This window comes from Micromys minutus, assembly GCF_963924665.1.
Source record: "Micromys minutus genome assembly, chromosome: 13".
Lineage (NCBI taxonomy): Eukaryota > Metazoa > Chordata > Mammalia > Rodentia > Muridae > Micromys > Micromys minutus.
In genome coordinates this window covers 10,556,101-10,575,024 of record NC_137982.1, presented here as the reverse complement: position 1 = coordinate 10,575,024, position 18,924 = coordinate 10,556,101, and the positions used below count along the sequence as shown (strand labels likewise).

The 18,924-nt window shown below is 41.0% G+C and overlaps 1 protein-coding gene across 7 annotated transcripts in view; it reads left to right on the top strand.

The window, feature by feature from the left end:
• Positions 1-4,868: 4,868 nt before the first annotated feature.
• The window catches only part of GAPVD1 (GTPase activating protein and VPS9 domains 1), a 69,800-nt gene continuing 55,744 nt past the window's right edge, over positions 4,869-18,924 (top strand). For all 7 annotated transcript variants that reach the window (XM_080927320.1, XM_080927318.1, XM_080927319.1 and 4 more), the window contains exon 1: positions 4,869-5,006. The gene's annotated coding sequence lies outside the window, so the exon portion shown is untranslated. The remainder of the gene's footprint in view (positions 5,007-18,924) is intronic.

Below are 18,924 nucleotides of genomic sequence, written 5' to 3'. Positions count from 1 at the left end.
ATCTCTGTTTTATGGTTAAAATAGGTAAAATGGTGTCTTAGGTAAATCTCTCTATTTGGGCATCTTTGACTTCATAATCCTTATTTCTTTTCATTTCCATTTTTGAAACAGGATTTTTCTGTGTAGTTCTGGTTGTCCTGTAACTTGCTCTGTAGAACAGGCTGGCCTTGAACTTAGAGATCCACCTGCCTCTCTCTCCAAATGCTGGGACCAAAGATGTATGTCAACACCACCCCAATTTTTAAAATTCTTTCTTCCTTCCTTCCTTCCTTCCTTCCTTCCTTCCTTTCTTTCTTTCTTTCTTTTTTCTTTCTTTCATTCTTTTGTTCTTTCTAGATAGGGCCTCGTTTTTCTTCCTAGGATAATTTTTAGTAGGAACTTGGTAGTTTCTGATATACAGGATCTAACATAGGGTCAGAGAGGTGGCTTAAAAGATAAAGGGTCTTAACTCCAAGCCCTATGACCTGAGTTTGATCCCCAGAACCAATATGGTGGAAGGACAACACACAGTCACACTCACACAGACACACACATATTTATTCCTTTTCACTTACACACACATAAATATAAATAAGAATATATATTTAACAAATATAAAAAAGAAAGCAAAAGGCCAACATGGGGCTGGAGAGATGGCTCGAGGGAATCTTGCTCTTCCGCAGCACCCAATCCTGATCTCTAACATCTAGTCGGGTGGCTTCCAACCCCCCATATTGGATTGGATCTAGGAGATCCAGTCAATACGTCTGGCTTCCTTGATTACCTGTACTTGCGTGCACAGATGCACATGCACACAACACAATTCAAAATAATAAAAATAAATCTTTTTAAAAGCCAAACACAGTTGGGTAGTGGTGTATGCCTTTAATCCCAGCACTCAGGAGGCAGAGGCCAGCCTGGTCTACACACGAATTCCAGGACAGCCAGGACTACACACAGAAAAACCTTGTTTCTAAAAGCAAAACAAACAAAAAATCCAAACCAAAACAAAAAGCTAAATCCTTATTTATTTTTAGGTCTCCAATCAGGTTCTAGGTAAACAAGGGTTAATGGTATGGGGTTCTCTGACTTTAGACTAATTAATGATTTTTAAACAAGTCAGGCTGAGTGTGTGACTTTTAGCAGTAGCTGGAGCACTTGCATAGCATGTGTGAGGCCCCTAGTTGATTCCCTGGCACAATCCCCAGCACTGCAAACACACAAGCCAACAATAAAAACAAGGGTATGTGGTGGTAGTTGTCAGAGAGAGATGACTCAGAATGTTGCAGTTTTTTCTGACAAGTCTGATGACCTGAGTTCTAATCCCAGGTTCTAACTGGTAGAAGGGGAAGACAAATTCCTACAGGTTGTCCTCTGACTTCCATAAGTAACAAAAAACAAACAAACAAGTTAAATGCATTAAAAATTTTTTTTTTGAAAGAAGTTTTATTATGCAGCTCTGGCTGTCCTGAAACTCACGGTGTAGACCAGGCTGGCTTCAAACTACAGTTTGAAGACCGAGTGCTGAGATTAAAGGCATTTGCCACTAAACTAGGTGGCTGCAGCTGCTGCTTCATCCTCATCTCCTTCCTGTAACTGTCTTCAGACACACCAGAAGAGGGCATCAGATCCCATTACAGATCCCATTACAGGTCGTGAGCAACCATTTGTTTGCTTGGAATTGGAATTGAACTCAGAATCTCTAGAAGAGCAGTCAGTGCTCTTAACTGCTGAATCATCTCTCTAGTCTTCCTCCTCTTCCTCCTCCTTCCCATCCTCCTCGATAAAAGTTCTCATTGTATATCCCTGGCTGGTCTGGAACTTATTATGTAGATTAGGCTGGTCTTGGGTTCACAAAGTTATTTCTTTAATTTTTTTATAGTTTAATGCATCTAATTAATAATGAAGTTTGGCAGATCAGTTTTTTTTTTTTTTTTTTTTTTTTAATCTTGCTTCTCTAAGGCTGGCTAGGTGTACAAGAAAAGAAAGCAATAATTTCAAAAGTTTGAAGTCTGGATTTGTCACTGCTGTGTGCTTCTGAGGCAGGGAACTTTAACGGGAAGTGCAGACTTGGGAGCCAGAGTAGCTGAATTCTCATGAAAATCCATAGGAGTTGGCACTGCTGTGGTCAGTTGAGACTAGTCTTGCTCTCCAGGCTAGACTGGTGTCAAATTGTGAGTCTCCTGTCCCAGCCTCCTAAGCACTGACATTACCTGTGTGTGCCACCAAGCCTAGCACAGTTCAGTGAGGATTTGTGACTAGGCACAAATAATTTTATATGTTTGTATATCATGGCTGGCTGAGTTGTGTATCAGAAGAAAATGTCTTTGGGTAGAATTTATTGTTTTTATGTATTTATTCTTGAAACAGAGTCTCAGATAGCCTATGCTGGCTTCACACTCTCCGTTTTCCTGTTTACGTGTTCCAAATTCGGCCATTACTGGAGTAAACCACCACACCCAAACAACAGTAAGGGAAAAATGATCACTTTGACAAATTCTAGAAAGAGCACCATTGCTCTCCCCACATAGCAGTACTATTTACTAAATTCTGATCACCCCCCCCCAAATTTAGTAATTTGGACCATATTTTGCTTCCCCACACGTAAAGAGTGTTGAGTGTAGTAGCTACTCCACAGTGATCTATACCAAGAATCATTGTTGTAGTGATCCAGGGTTCTGGTAAGAATGTTACATTCTTTGGGAGTGCTGAATGAGAAGATTAAAAGCTGTCTGTCTAGCTCAGGCACCCCATTTGTAGGTGACAGAACAGGGCTCAGGCCAGTGAACTGAACATTCCTGTTCCCTGTACTTACAAAGCACAAACTTCTTCCTTCAGAACTCTTAGGTCCTTTGAAACTTTTCTCTTTCTTTTAAATGTATATTTGTTTATGAATTTACACACTTATTTAGACAGTCACACACTTTATTTGCTTGTTTACTTATGGGGGGGGGGACAAGGGTTTGCCACAGTGGTGGCCCGAAGATATTGCAGAAGTTATTTCACTTTCCTCCAGTATGTGGAGGTGTTTGGGGTAAAACTCTTGTGGTTCTGTTTGGTGGCAAATGCCTTTATCTGAAGGTCCCTTTTGTGTTTTTGAAAGCCTTTCTTCTGTCTTTTACTTTTGTGCTCCAGAGCCTTTGAACACAATCTTCTGTACAAGCTGGGTTTCCCCTTATGCAATCTTCAAATTTTATTTTCTCTTTTTTCCTTTATCTAGACAAGATTTCTCCGTGCATTTCTGTCCTGGAACTCACTCTGTAGACTAGGCTAGCCTTGAACTCAAAAGATTCACCCGACTCTGCCTCTTGAGTGCTGGGATCTTGACTCATCTCCTACCTTGAAATCCAGTCACAAACAAAGCTCCTTTTCTTTCTTTCTTTCTTTCTTTCTTTCTTTCTTTCTTTCTTTCTTTCTTTCTTTCTTTCTTTCTTTCTTTCTTTCTTTCTTTCTTCTTCCTTTTCTTCTTTGGTCTTTTGAGACAGGGTCTCTCTGTATAACACTGGTTATCTTGGAACTCCAAGAGATTGGTCTGATTCTGCCTCCCACCTTTTGGGATTAAAGTCTTGGGCCACAAAACTCAGCCTAGGACTTGATTTCTTAATTCAATATGGTCTCTTTCTCTGGAATCTCATAGCACTTTGTAATTCTTTATAGTACTTTGTAATTTAGTTTATTGTTACAATCCTCAGTCTATGGGAGTTACTCTCCACTTTAGATTGTTAATTGTATCCACTTGTTTTTTCATCCGGTCCAATGTAACAGACAGGACTGATAATCTTTAATTGAACTCATTTCTAGACTCTATTGAATGGTAACATGGTACCAAAGACATTTTACTAGCTACCCACACCCACAATGCTATTGTTACAAAGTAGCAAATAGGAAGCAAATTCTGACAAAAATTTTCCTTTTTAAGGCAGGGTCTTAAAGGATTCCTCCGGCTGGTCTAGACATGTGTAGCAGTGTCTGGTTTAATTCTTTGTCTAATTCTGAGACTTTTGCCTTAGCCTCCCAAAGGTTTAGATTACAGGTGAGAGCTACCATGAGTTAAATTCTGATAATTTTTAAAGGAGGTGCATAGAAGAGGGGTGGGGCAGGAGACTCCTGGTGTTGGAGGATATATTCATTGTCTTCAATATTTTAAAGGGCTGTCAAGTGGGAACCAATTCTCCTTGCTTTCAGGAAGTATAACTACTAGCAAAAGGAGGAAAGACAAGGGAAGCAGATTTCAGCTCAGCAGGTGGTGGAACTTTCTAACATTTGGTCCAACACAGAGGAGCTGGCTGCACTTCTTAGAGGTAGTGAGCTGCTTGATACTGGAACATCCGAAACAGAAGTGATACGGGGAAGCCATCTGGCTGAACGTGCAGGAGGATATTCTTGCCTGGGGGTGGGAGGGAGGGTGGGGGGTGCACCGATGACTTTTAAGTATGTTCTAACTCTAAGGTTTCTATGACTGTTCACTTCTGTTAATTTGACGCGTCATGTTTCATTTTTGTTAAAACAAAACAAAACCGATCTAAACCTATTTAATGTAACTATATGGCTTACAATAAAAATCGACAAAACGAGAAGTGGGAAATTATATTTATTAGCTAAAAATGAAGATACTGTCCAATTGGTATAGCTTTTAAGTGAAAAGGAGGGAGAGAGAAAGAGAAATCATTGGATGATGTGATGTTCCGAGCAAGTGAGGAGTGTCATTTTTTTTCTTTCCATACGTCTTCTCCAGCACCAGGTACTCGGAGACGCGAGGGCGGGGATCGGCGGACAGGTCTCGGCAAGGCGGTTCGCGACCCGGAGCGGAAGGGCGGCCGCAGTCCGGACCACCGATCCCAGGGGCCCCCGCGGCGCCGCGCACGCGCACTGGTGAGGGGGCAGCGCCGCCGCAGGAGGCAGGGAACCGACTGGCTGTCTGTGGCGGCGGCTGGGCGGCGGTGGCAGTTCGCGGCGAGGACGACGGTTCCGAGGTCGAGTGGCCGTCCGGCGAGGACCTGGGCGCCGTCTTCCGCATGACCTCACCGGTGAGTGCGCGTCCCCGGCCGGCCCGCGCCGCGTGCCCCGCCGTCTGGCCTAGCACCGCAGCCCGCGCCTGACGGCCGCCCCGCCCCGATCCCGGGGCCCCGGGCCTGCCCCGCGCCCGGCGACGCTCGGGTGGGAAGCCGTGCGGCCCGGCCCCGCGAGAGCGGTGGCGGCGTGCGGGCCCCGGCGGCCGGCCTGAGGCGGCGGGGACACAGGGCGCATGGGGGATGGGGCGGGAGCGCGACTCAGCGGGAAGGGGGGCAGTGGCGCGGGGTCGCCTCTGTGGGCGTCCGGGACAGGTGGGCAGCCGAGCCCTGGAGGCCGGGAGCGGACCGAATGACTTGGGAGCGCCGCCAGGACTCTCAGGACGCTCCGGGCTAGAGACGCCGTGCATCCGCAAAGGCGCGCCGGGCTTGGGGTCTGTGCACTTGCTGGTGGTGGTTTGGAAGTGTCTGTTCTTTCCATCTTTCTTTTTTCAATGTCGTCTTTTATTGACGGACGCAATAGTCACGGGTGCTGGCTGGGCAGACCTCAGAAACGAACGAGATTCAATGCATAATTATAAATAAAGTAAGATAAGGCGAGGTGTCAGATGAACGGTAGGAACGAGGAAGACTTTTTTAACGTTAAAATTTAATTAAATTACGCTTAATAAAATGAAAATTTTGAATTTGGGCAAAAGGATGGGGGCTTGGAACTAGAGTTCCGGGGTTCCTAAGTGAACTGAATGTAGATAGACTATAACTGGTCCTTTAGAGAGAATGAGGGTAAAATTACACCTTTATTTACAAACTAGTAATTGAAACTGACTGTTGCCTTTAGTTATGAAAGCAGGCACCAAACCACAATAGTATTAGCAATCTCTGTGAGTTTGTCACCAAGAGAAATTACAGATATTTTTGTGCCATGTTTAGAGTTGGAGCCTTTTCAGAATATCATCTGTTTTTTGATGGATTTCTTTGAGTTATTGAGTTTCTGTTATATCTTATGTAATAAGGTATAGCTATACATGTTAGTTTTTCATTTCATAATATGTCAGTATAATAGGTTTCTTCTGTATTCATAGGAGTTTTGCTTTTAAGATCACATTGAGAAGGGGACTTTAAACTTCCCTAGACTATCAAAGAGGTAGAATCGTGCACAAAATGATTAAGAATTCCTGAAATAAAGAAGCTTTGGAGGGGACTTAGCAGTCCCCAGATTTTGTCATTCAGTAAGAAAGAAGAGAGAGGAAAAAAGAAAAGCAGACAGAATGAGACTATATACATGGCAAAAGAATTTTATAATCAAGGACTGAATACCCCCCTGTTCACCTAAAACTGGCTATGTACACTAGGCTGGCTTCAAACTCGCTTTGTGGTCCTGCCTCTGTCTTCTAAGTGTTGGGGATATAGGTGTAAGCCACTTCTCCTGCCCTTTAAAAACACATATGAACGATACTAGTGTAGTTTTGAAAGATAGAACAGATCGTAGGTATTTCATCTAGTGTACTGGGCAATCAGCAAATACTGTGAGGAAGAAGAGGAAGTGAGTGTTTGGCCTTTTGATTTTTTTGTGCTGAGGCATTCCACACTTTCAAGCCCCTGAAGCTTGTGAAAAGAAATTTTAGTATTTGCTGATTTTCTTTTTCTCTTACCTTCTAGTGTTTGTGTGTTGTATGGGTATGCAAATATTCATGTGTTTACGTGTGTGTGCATATGTTTTTGGAAGCCAGAGTTTCATGTTGAATGTCTTTCCATTTCTCCACCTTAGTTTTTGAGACAAGATCTCCCTACTAGCTTGCCCAGTGTCCCACTGTCTTTGATTCCCAGTCCAGGGATTACAGGTACTGTTGCTGTTGTGGCTTTTTACATAGGAGCCTGGAATCTGAATTCAAGTCCTCACTTGTGTGGGAAGCACCACCAACTGAGCAGTTTTCCCAGCCCTCCTTCTCCTCTTAAAATAAATGGACTTTACTTTTTTATTGTTTCTGCATTGCTGTGGATAGAATCTAGGGCTTTACACATGCCGTGAAATAGTAGGCAAGCACACTACGAGTGTGCAGCCAGCCCCCATTTGTGGTTTTCTTAAAATCATAAAGGTGATGTAGGTTTTAAATAGAAAGAGATCCTTATATTTTTTTCTAAGTGAAAAGTGGCAGGCTCAACTATGTCTTCAGTTGTTATTTTTTTATATATGAAAAATCGCATATAGATTATATAGTCAGGAAGCTGGTAATTTTTTTAAATTCTCTTTCAAGTTCTTTGGTTTCTGGTGCTCTTCAGGTGGTACCTCAGGGCCACAGGCATTCTGGACAGGTGCTCTGTTACTGAGCTGTCTTTTCACTCATTTCTGTAGATTTTTTTTCATTTTGAGACAGGGTCTTTCACAAAGTTGCCCAGGGTAGTCTGGAACTCACTGTGTGACCCAGGTGGCCCTTAAGAGTGTCAAATCTTTATGCCCTGCTTCTTTGTTTTCTTTATGCCATATATCCAACTGCTGTTAGGTTATTCATGTACTTGTTGAATATTTAAATTTTTTTCTTCCTTCCATCCTTGCCATCTTCATGACAATGGAGACTTTGTTTTTATTGCTGTGCTAGAATAAGGGCTACTGCATAGTAGGTGCTCAGTAAATGGTCCATGGATAAAGAAATCTGTCCTTCCTTTTTCCTTCCTTCCTTCCTTTTTCCTTCCTTCCTTCCTTCCTTCCTTCCTTCCTTCCTTCCTTTCTCTTTTTAGCTCCTTCTGGCTTCCAACTTGATATGTAGCCTAGGATGATTATTTTGTTTTTGTTTTTAAAGACAGGGTCTCACTGTGTAGCTCTTGCTGGCCTGGAACTCACTATGTAGACCAAACTGACCTTGAACTTCCTGTTCTTCCTCCGCCTTCTGAGTTGGGATTATAAGCATGTGTCATCATGCCTGGCTCATCTAGGAAATCATCTCACAACTGCTGTTTTCATATGGGCATTACATTAGCCCTTACTAGCACATGATGCCATGTAGGATTTCTTATACTCACCTTCCCATTATCATAAAATGAAAAACCAGAGGTCTGTAGGTCAAGTTCTTTTTGTTCTGCTGAGGTTTCTTTTGCTTGTTTTTGAAGGCAGCATCTTGCTGTGTGCCGAGACTTTTCTGGAACTTGTCTCAGTCTCACCAACCCTATTGTCTTTTCTTAATTACTCTTACTTTCTGTGTTGAGGGATATAAATTTGTTTTTGTCGAAGAAGAAAAGTAGTTCTAGACTATATATTAATGATAGTTTTATTATTAAATTAGGGAATGCAAATTGAAATAAACAAATGGTGCCACATCTTTCATTGAGGTAATGTGTGTGTATGTGTGTGTGGGGGGGGCGGAGGGTCTCACAGTGTAGCCTGGCTTGCCTGGAGCTTCCTATGCAGACCAGGTTGGCTTGCAATATACAGAGATCCTCTTGCTTCAGCCACTACATTTAGCTGATTAAAAGAAGTTTTAATCTGACAGTGACTGGTGGATATGTAGCAGAAATGATAATTTTAGTTATAACATATAGAGTATAAATTGGTACAGGTGCCGTTGGAGATTGTGTTTGTAGTTCTTACTAGTATAATTCTTACTGAAGTTGAAATGCTTGTAAGGGAATAAAGATAGGAGGTGGTGACAATGGTGATAGTGTGTGTCAGTTCCCTCCCTTCCCTTCCTTAAGTTTGTTTGTTTTTTAGAGACAGGGTTTCTTTGTGTATCCCTGGCTGTCCTGGAACTCATGCCTGCCTCTGCCTCCTAGGTACTGGTATCAAAGGTGTGTAGCACCACTGCCCAGCATTTGTTTTCTTTTCCTAAAGACTAAGGCAGGACAGATGATGTAGCTTGATGGTAGAGCAGTTGCCTAGCATGTTTGACGCTTGCACTTTAATCTTAATAACATGCAGGTGCATGTGTGTGAGGAAGAACTGCGGTGGTGTCAGCAGTTCTGGAGAGCTGCGTACAAGTGTTATGTACTTCTACGGCTTTTCTCTTCCCCGTTGTCTGTGCTGGACTGGACTTGTAAAATCTGTAACTTAAATCTCCCCCACTCCCCTCAGCACCTAGGAGGCAGAGACTGGTGAACTTTTTTGAGTTCAAGACCAGTCTGATCTTCATGATGAGGTTTAGGTTAGCTAGAACTGTAAAGTGAGACTCTTTGTTAAAACAAAACAAAAAAACAAAACAAAACACAGCAAAGAGTAAGACATATTTCCTTGTTTTGTTATCTGTTTTTATTTACTTAATTGCTTATTTTTCAGTGTTAGGGATCAGACTCTAGATATAGCATGTGGGACACTATAGAGCTGGACCCCAGCAATCAGTCACATTACAGCATAGTAACAAATGCATCATTTGGTTGTCAAATGCCCTTTTCTGGCTTTTTTATTTCCTTATGATTTTCTCTGAGGTGTTTCTCCCATTGAGTTATATCCAGCCCTCAGAGTGCTGCTCTAGTTGGATTTGTCCCAGAGTTCTTTTAAGTCAGATTCAGACTAAACATTTTTAGCTGGCATGCCAAACTGATTTTAAATCTCTCTCATTGTGCTCTATAAGAAACACCGACTGATGCTAGTTTAACTAATGACATATTTTTGATTAAGGAGTCTCAGAAGACTTTTCTTGTAAAGGTATTCCTTTCCCCTTTTAATAAATAATCTGTGGAATAATACTCTGTTTTGCTTTCTCACAGTCATCTTTCAGTGGGGGATACGTAAATGTATAAGCCAGAAACTGATGATGGTGTCTTCCTTTATTGCTTTCCACCTTCTTTCTTTCTTTTTTTCCAGAGATTGGTTTCTTTGTGTAGTTCTGTGTTGGAATTCTCTGTAGACCAGGCTGACTTCAAACTCAGAGATATGCTCACTGGCCTTTACCTCCCTTGGGATTAAAGGTGTATACCATCACCGGGCTTCCATTTTATGCTTCAAGATAACATTGTTTATTTAACCTGGAACTCACTGATTGGCTGGCTAGACTGGCTGGCAACAAGTCCCTAGGATCCTCCTGTCTCTGCTTCTCCAGTCCTGGGATTTTAAGCATGAATCATAACAGCAGACTTTTTATGTAGGTAATGGATGGAATTTAGGACCTCATGCTTGCATGACAAGCATTTTATCCACTGAGACATGTCCCTAGGCCCTCTGTCCTCCTTGCTCACCCCCTCCCCCTTTTTGAGGCAGGATCTCATTTTGTAGCCCAGATAGACAGCAGACTTGCGATGGGAGACCTTATCTTTTAAATAATGGGTTTATGAGCAGGAGTCAACATCTCTGGTTCATGATTTCTCTGTATGTGTATTTCTAAAGGGTACTGGAATTGTGTTTGTGTGTCCACTGTTTGTTTGAAAAAAGTTGCATGTGTAACTTTGAACTCCTGACTCTCTTGTCTATACTTTTCAAGTTCTGTCACCATGCCTAGCCTAGATTTTTTTAAGGAGTAAGTCCTCCTCTCTTGGTGCCTTGTTGGTTACTGTCCCAGTGTTGCCATTTCTTTGTTCACTAGTTTGCTCCACTGAGCAGGCTGAACCACTCTCCTGTGGTGCATGCAGCACCTACAACTGTACAAGGAACTACGTTTGTATGGTCTGACAATAGGATGTTGGAGACTGTACAGATATAGTCTAACTTTTTGTGGGTATAGCTAACTGTAAAATTTGCTTTTTAAATGGAATGAGCTGCAGTTAAATAAACTGCATAAAATACTAAATAAGCATTTTTAAAAAGATTTATTTATTTTATGTATAAGTACACTATTGCTGTCTTCAGACACACCAGAAGAGGGCATCAGATCCAATTATAGATGGTGTGAGCCAACATGTGGTTGCTGGGAATTGAATTTAGGACCTCTGGAAGAGCAGCCAGTGCTCTTAACTGCAAAGCCATCTCTCTAGCCCCTAAATAAGAATTTTAAAAACTATCCTTCATGTTTGCAGAAAAGTTAAGAGGAAAAGCAGGCACATCTTAGTACTAAGGCATTTACTTTATTCTTTGATCTTTTCTATTTTTCTTTTTTTGACACAAAGTCTTATAATGTAGTTCAAGCTGGCCTCAAACTTGAGATCCTGCCTTAGTGTTGGGATTACAGGTAGGTGCCATGGGTTCCATTTCTTTCTAGAATTATTCTTTCAAGGAACGTTTGAAAGAATTGGGGAGAAGGAATTGTTTACATGTTCTAGGAATCTCAAGGGTAAATTATATATTTTTTTTCTTTTTTAAGCTTGTACAAATAGAATCCCTCTGGAAGAATAGTGTTTTTACTGCACAAATACTTTTTCCTTAGGCTGGAAAACTTTTTGTTTGTTTTTGTTTTGTTTTTTTGTTTTTCTTTTTTGAGACTGAGTTTCTTTGTGTGGCTCTGACCAACCTCACTGACTCAGCCTCCTGAGTGCAGAGATTAGAGGCCTGCACCACTGCTACTCAGCTGGAAAGAGTTTTAGTTAACTATTTGTAGCATATAAACTACACAAACTAGTGTTAGTATAGAATTTCTTATCATTCTTAGCTTCCGAATTGTTTTCAATTGTAAAAGAATTGGAACTAGTAATTTCTTTATGAAATAAACATTTTGGAAACTGCTTAAATAATAATAATAAATAATAATAGTAGTAGTTATTACTAAACGATAGTAATAATAATTATTATTTTTTGAGACATGGTCTCACTATGTATCCTTGGCTATTCTGGAACTTGTTCTGTACCTGTAGCCCAGGCTGGCCTTGAACCTAGAAGACATTCTCCCACCTCTGTCTCCTGAGTGCTAGGCTTAAAGATGAGTACCACCATCCTTATATTATGATTTTATAAAAACATTTCAAAAAGTACAGTTTTGTTTTGTTCCTAGGGTGAGACCCAGCTCTGAACTCTTCATTGTAGTGCCCAGAGCAAGTGTTCAATATTCACTGATACCTCAGTTTCTCATGGTTTATGTTTGTAAATGAATGAGTTAGAAAAGGGTTATTTAGAAAAGATTAACAGGGATAGCAAGATGGCCTAGTGGGTTCTTGCCATGTAAGTGTGACAGCTTCAGTTCCATCCCTGGGACAAGTAAAAGAAGTGGAGAATCACCTCCACATGGTTGTCCTCTAACTTCCATATGCACACCACTACACACGTTACACACATGCACACATGATAGTAATGAAAAAGTAAAATCGGAGTATTTAAAATATAACAAATAGTGATAATAAGTAATATTAATTGTTTTGAGATTTATGTGTATGGGTATTTTGCCCACACATATGTTCATGTAGCACATGCATACATTACCTGTGGCTACCAGAGGAGGATGTCACATCTCCTGGAATTGGAATTACAAATAGTCATGGGAGTGGTATGAATTGAACCTGGTTTCTCTGGAAGAGAAGTTAGTGCTCTTAACTGCTGAGCTGTTTCTTTTGAGTGTGAAGATGAATTTGATATCTACTATTTCTACCTGAAAGAAATAAATAAATTACATAATTTACAGTCAGGTGTGGTGGTGTACACTTGTGATTTTTTTCCTTGGTTAGTTTTTTGAGACAGGTTCTCTCCGTAGCCCTAACTGTCCTAAAACTTAGGCCAGGGTGGTCTCAAACTCACTGGGATCAGAGGAGGTGTGCACAAGCATGTCTGGCAGGTAGAATATGTACTTGGAATTTGAGCTATTCAGTTCAGAGCCATTCAGTTCTGGAGGCAAGAAGAATAAGAGTTCAAGGCTAGCCTTGGCTATTGAATGAGTTTTATAGTTATTGGAGACCCTGTCTCAAAAACAGACAAAAAACATCCCATCCAAAACAGCAACAACAAAACACTGTGTTGTTTTGTTTTGTGTGTGCATATGTGCTGTGGTTCAAACCCAGGACCTCATGCATACAAGAGACATCTAGGCCACAGTTTTGTCTAGGCCTGGGAATGTGTTTATACCTTTCTTGGTAAGTGATTTTCTTAAGGCAAGGCTGTACGCATACTCCTGTAACTATAAAGCAGACAGGATGTCTGTTCATTATCTAAGCCGTCTATCCAGAAAGGTGCTTGCTTGGTCTTGCTTCTATGTAATTCTGATACACCCACACTGAGACTAGAAGAAAGCATGTTGTCAAACATGTTCAGTTCTTTTCCTTCTGTTGCTTACTAATGAACGAATATTTTATTAATTCTTTTCTATGATTCTTGAAGGATTGAGTACTGGCTTTCAATCGGAAAAGTAAAACTATTAAAAAGAAGGGGGCGGGGAGCTAGTAGCTCTTTTCCTTTACTTCATGATCAGAGTTAGAGCCAAGCAGCACTCTCCCAAGCAATTATTTGGATTAAATACTGGTTTGTTTTTTAAACCTTTGTGGTGCTTTAGCTCAAACCCAGCCCCTGGACATGTTAGGCAAGCACTCTATCATTGAGGTACATTCCCATTATAAATGCTTATGGTTTTAAAATTTAAGAAATTTGTGGACTAGCTTAGTGGTTAAGAACATGTACCGCTCTTTCAGAAATCCTGGATTCAGATCCTGGCACCCATGAGGCAGCTTACAGCTGTCTGTAATTCAATTCCAGGGGATCTGATGCCCTCTTTTGACCTCCATGGGCTCCAGGCACACATGTGGTACACATACACATATATCCAGGCAAGGAACTTACAACCAATTAAATTTTTAAAAATTTCGAACTTAGACTAAACTGATCTATTTTTAACCCACTCTCAATATATATTATGTGTAAAGGGTGTAGTACCTCAGACAGATTTTGGGATGCTTACAAATAAAAATATTGCTTTTTTTTTTCTCTGATGATAGGGTATCACTGTGCAGCCCAGGCTAGCCTTGAACTGCTAGTGTTCCTTCTGTCTCAGTATTTGAGGTGCTGGAATTATAGGCATGAGTCACTTGCATCTGACTGAGAGCTTTCTGTACCAGAGAAGCTTAAGAAAGAAGCAATTTTAGGTTTTTGTTTTTTTTTTTTTCCACCAGAAAGTGTTTTATCTCAGAGGGTATAATATTGCGTATCTATGATCCCAATGTTTAGGAAGGTGAGGCAGGAGTCTCATGAAGGTTTGAGGCCCTCCTAGGCTGTACTGTAAGACCCTGCTAGAAGAACAGAAAGATGGAAGAAAGGAAAAAAGGAAGGAAGAGAAAATAAATTAGTTGGACTGTGCTATATATATATCAGGTGAGCCTCAAATTAGCAGAGATTTGCCTGCCTTTTCTGAGTGCTGGGATTAAGGCGTGCACCATTTTGCCTGGCAAAGAATCTAGTTTTGACCTTCTAAAATAATGTATCCTTTAGCCATTTAGCCATTAACATTCCAACAGAAAATGGCTTTAAGACTTTCTCTGAGTGTTTGCTTGCTTGCTTATTTATTTATTAATCTGGCTGGCCTGGAACCTCATGCCTTTATCTCCCAGGTGCTTGGATTAAAGGTGTGCATGGTGACCTGAGTGTTTTTAAAAACTTAAAAACATTTCCTAAAATATTTGCATTATTTCATTTTTCATCTTTTGTATACAAGTGTTCTGTGTGTTGCCTGTCTATATATGCACTGTATGTGTGTCTGCAGACCTTGGGTCAGAGAGGCCATTGGATTTCCTGAAGTTGGAGTTACAGATAGTTGTCAACTGCTATGTTGGTGGCAGGAACTGAACCTGGACCCTTTGCAAGAGCAACAAGTACCCTCTTCCTTTTAAAAAGATTTAGTTATTTATTTCATGTATGTGAGTACATTGTAGGTGTCTTCAGGCACATCAGAAGAGGGCATTTGATTTTGATTACAGATGGTTGTGACCCACCATGTGGTTGCTGGGAATTGAACTCAGGACCTCTGGAAAAGCAGTCAGTGCTCTTAACTGCTGAGTCATCTCTGTAGCACCAACAAGTGCTCTTTTAACTGAGAGATCTCTCTAGCTAATTAAAACAATTTTTTTTTTTTTGTTTTATGTGTATGTTTGTGTCTTGAATCTATGTGTGTGCACCAAATGTATACAGAGGCCTGTGGGAGCCAGAAGAGGTGTATTGGATCCCTCAGAACTGGAATTATAGGCAAATTATAGGTCCTATAGATGAGTAGCAAGTGTTCTTAACTGCTAAGCTATCTCTCCAACCGTAAAAACTAGTCTTGTGAGGGAAACAGATGTAGGTAAATGACTACAGTTAAGTGTGGTATTTATAAGATCATTTTGTGAGGGGTGCTCATCTGTTGTGTGGATTTCTTAGATCCCAGAAGAGGCATCAGAGTTTCTAGAACTGAGTTACAGTTGGTGTTTAGCCATCTCTCTAGCCCTGAGCTTTTGTTCCATTATTTTAAAACATAATAATTAGCAGTGACAGTAAGAGTTAACACTTTTAAAAAAACATTTATTTATTTTATTTATATGAGTACACGGTCGCTGTCTTTAGACACAACAGAAGAGGGTATTGGATCCTATTACAGTTGTGAGCTACTGTGTAATTGTTGGGAATTGAACTCAGGGCCTCTGGAAGAGGTTTAGTGCTCTTAACCACTGAGCCATCTCTCCAGCCCAAGAGCTAACAATTATGGAGTTCTTTTTTTTTTAGGCATTATATAAAATAGTAGAAATTATGCATGCCATTCTTCAAGATTAATTTTTTTACTTTATATGTATGAGTTTTTTTTTGTCTGTGTGTACATCTGTGCACCAGATAAGTGCTCTAGGAGATCAGAGGAAGGCATCTGATTCCCTGGAGCTGGAGTTACAGACAATTTGAGCCACTGTGGGGGTACTGGGAACTGCAGGAGCAGTGAGTACTCCTACCTCCTGATCAGTTTCTCTAGATCAAATGAGATTTTTTTTTTAATGAGGGCATTTTAATAGTTGGGTTATATTGAACAGTTATTTTGGGGCCAAGGAGATGACTCAGTAGGAAAAGTATTTGCTGTGAAAGTCTGTTGACCTGAGTTCAGTTCTAGAACTGGTGTGAAAGTGGAAGGAAAGAACTGACTGGAGAAAGTTGCCCGCTGACCTCCTTGTTCCTTCTGTGCTGAGCATGCTCTGTCACCCCGCACCCCACACACCATAATAACTAATGTTTTAGGCCAGGAGTTTTCTTTTGAGTAGAAACACAGTCAATGATAGTAATGATGATTGAATGCTTATGATTATTAGAACATCAACATCCCAGCTTGGAGCTATACTCCAGTTGTTAGAGTGCTTGTGTAACATCTCTGGAGCCCTGGGTTTAACCCCCAACACTTTATAAGCTGGCCTGGCATTGTAGTGCCCCTTGTAATCCCAGTGCTCAGAGATGGAGATGGAAACTCAAGATCATCCTTGACTACACAGGTGAATTTGAAGCTAGTCTGGCCTGCATGAGACGGCTTTAAAACAGTAACAACAAAGAAATACAGAATATGTGTGGTACATGTGATAAATTGCACTGTGTAGGTACTGCTTTGCTTTTCTTTTTTAAAAAGTTATATTTATTCGTATTTTATATGTGGGTGTTTTGCCTGCATGTACGTCTCTACAACGTGTTTGCTGTGTCTGTGGAGGCAAGAAGAAGGTGTCAGATTCCCTGGGACTGAAGTTATAGTCAGTTTCCATTTGTGTGCAGGAATTGAACCTGGGTCCTCTGGCTGAGCAGCCATTTGTCTTAGCTACTGAGCCATCTTTCCATCTCTTACTTACTTTTACAATGTGTGTGTGTGTGTGTGTGTGTGTGTGTGTAGGCTGGCAGAGGGCATCAGCTCCTCCTGGGTTGCAGTTAACAGTTAGTTATAAGCTATCTTCCGTTCTTCCAAGAGAGCAACAAGCACGGCAAGCGTGCAGTCATGCCTGGATTTGGGATAATATTCTGGGATAATTCCTAGCAATTTTTTTTTCTAAATTTTTATATATCACTTCTTTCTTAGAATTTGAGGGAGTTGAGATTATTTAGTCCTGAAGTCCAACTAAAACTTACATTGCCAGACAGAAGCTTTAAGAAAAGGTGGCCATTGTCTGCACTCTGACTTACATATGAGTACTTGTTCCAAGAGTGAGGCAGTTACTTGCTTACATTTAATTAATTCATTCAGTTTCATACTCATTTATATTATGGTCATACTCATTCCTCACTCTCTCTAAGCTTCTTCCATCCTCCTTTTCCCAACAATTCCTAATTCTAATTTTACTGAGTTAGGCAACTGTAAGTAGTAACCTTGACCATAATAAAGTTCTCACAGCTGGGAGACAAATGAACGGTTTAGTAGACAGACAAACAGACAGACAGACAGACAGACAGACAGAGACACACACACACACACACACACACACACACATACATACACACACACATGGGGGGGGGGTGGTGGAGAAACCAAATTCTAAAACTAGATATAACTAAATTCTCATCTCAACTCTACATCTTACTAATTTGACCTTGGGAAATTAAATCGTTTTTACTTTCCTCAGCTATGTAGCTCTATGTTGTAATCAAAACTACTTATGTATCATCAGGTGTAGTGGTACATACACACCTTTAGTAGCAGCACTTGGGAGGCAGAGTTTTTTGAGGGCTTCTCTGTGCATCTCTGGCTGTCCTGGAACTTGCTCTGTAGACCAGGCTGGCCTTGAATTCACAGAGAACTGACTGCCTCTACTTCTGTCTCTCCCTCTCCAGTGAGTTTCAAGACTGTCTCAAAACAACACAACAACAGCCCACAAAAGCAAAACAAACAAACAAATTTCCCCAAATCTTTAGACGGCTCTGTAGGTAAAGGGGGATTGCTGCCAGTGCTGAGATCCTGAGTCCCATTTGTTGAGTCCACATGGTAGAGAGAGAACTGACTCCCCCAAGCGTGACATCTCCCCCAACCCAAGTGAATAAATGAAATGAAATGAAAGGAAAAGGGGCTTCTTCCTTCAGGACTGGAAATGTTGGTAGAGCACATGCTTAGCATGCATATGGGTATAGGGTCAGCTCCCAGTGTTAAACTGAAACAAAAATGTCATAGTATTTCATGGATAAAATTGGAGTATTCAGGCGCTGAGGTGATGCAGAGTACAAACTTGAAATGTAGCAGTTACTACTGTTTCCTAACATCTGTGTATGTACTGCTTCTAGTCACTGGAAACTATTTGACCACAGCCATTCTACATTGTCTTTGTCTCTGTCACTCTCCAGGTAGACACATTGTCACTGTGGCCCAGTTTGGTTTAACTTACTGTATAGCTTAGGCTGGCACTGAACTCTTTTATATCAGCTCCCCCAAGTACTGGTATTACATAGCCACTGGCTATTGCCTTTTTAAAAATTTAAATGTGTGGATGTTTTCCTGCATGTATGCATGAGGACCCACACATGTCTGGTGCCTGTGGAAGTCAGAAAAGGGAGTTGGATCCCCTGGAACTAGAGTTACATGGTTGTATACCACCTTGTGGTGGCTAGGACTTGAACCAGCGTCACCTGCAAGAGTAACTAGTGTTCTTAACTGCTTGTGTTACCTCTACAGACCTGGCTTTGTATATATTCATTGCTGGGGACTGAACCCAGACAATCATTCTACTACTAAGGTGCATCCCTAGCCAAGACCCTGGTTATTTTAAATAGGGTTTATATAGCCTAGGCTAGTTTCAAACCGAGGAGTCATCTGCTTCAGCCTCCTGAATGCTGGAATTACTGGTTTGTACCATATTTTGGCTCAGCCATAACTTCTGGCAGCTTAAGATAAGGTTTGCTGTGGGTGATAGTAAACATAAAAGCTGGCTTTTCACGGCTGAATGCATTGCTTAGGTGTAGAGTTTGTTTATCATGTGGGAGGGAGGCCATGGATTCAATCACCTGCTCTGCAAGACCTGAAGAAACAACCAACCAACAAAACCCTGGTTTTTCTTAAACAGTTCTGCTTAGGAAATATATTTACCTTGCTCCACATATGAAACTAGTGCAACTTTGTATAATGACATTTTTATATTTTGTTTTTCTAATCTCAGCAAACTAAAAGAAAACAGTATATAATACTATATG